We start from the raw sequence: 983 nt of genomic DNA, 5'->3' as shown, positions 1-983 counted from the left end.
TCGCAAAAGAGGCACGGGCATATATGCGCCTGCTCTTGGGCAACCACACACGATACGCACAGGTTTCGGCTATCAGGTGAGGGTGCGGGTAAGGAAGGCACCCGCAGTTCGGTGTGACACGGGGTGTCTCGGGTAGGTCGCCTGCCTGTCATGGAAGAAGAAATGCGGAGGTGTCTCGGGTGACTCGGGTAAGTCACCTGCCTGTCATGCAAAAGGAAATGCGGGGTGACTCTGGTGAGGTCGCCCGCCCATCGTGCAGTGGTAAACGAGGTTCGATCGAGGAGTACGGTTGGCAGATCGTGTGAGGGCACGCCCGCCCATCTCAGGCAAGGAAATCGGTTGGCACACTGTGGTGTTGCCTATTTGTAAAATTGGCTAAGTATGAAACTTGGTGTTTCCCAAGTATACTTGTAAAGCCTCGTAAACATTGTAGAGTTGAGTAATATATTGTATTCGGGCAGACTCATTGTTCAGGGATTTTCCCCTCCCTTTATACTGTGCAATTGTGTTCTTCATGTATAATTGCTGATGATAATGAATGTGTATGGGTGTTCATTGGTATAAAGGAAACATAATAATACTTGGTTGCAAAAAACAAACTAAGTAGACTAATGGTTAGGCGTATTCCATGAACATAAGTATTGGTGAAAAGAAAGAGTTTGGTGGCACCGCACCTCGCCAAGTACGGCTGAAAGACTATTGTAGGCTTGGGGGCATGACACGCAGGGTTCCCATGTCTCTCGAGCCATGTTGGGCATGAAGCACGCCCCTTGATACCTACACGATGGGCAAGCCACCGATGGAAGGCACACGGGTGACCCTTGTTTCGTGCCCGAATGAAAGAGGTGACCATGTGCAGACGAGTTAGGATGTGGGCAGGTGTGCAACGTACGGCGACGGGTGTAATCGGCGAGGTGTTGGAGCTGACCCATGGGTGCGACGGTGCACAAGAAGGGATGCGGCCGTTCATTGGAATGGGGTGT

The sequence above is a fragment of the Pinus tabuliformis genome, chromosome 2_2 (assembly GCF_031772625.1).
Source record: "Pinus tabuliformis cultivar Carrire ecotype Pingquan chromosome 2_2, CPIR1, whole genome shotgun sequence".
NCBI lineage: Eukaryota > Viridiplantae > Streptophyta > Pinopsida > Pinales > Pinaceae > Pinus > Pinus tabuliformis.
This window is presented reverse-complemented; position numbering follows the sequence as displayed.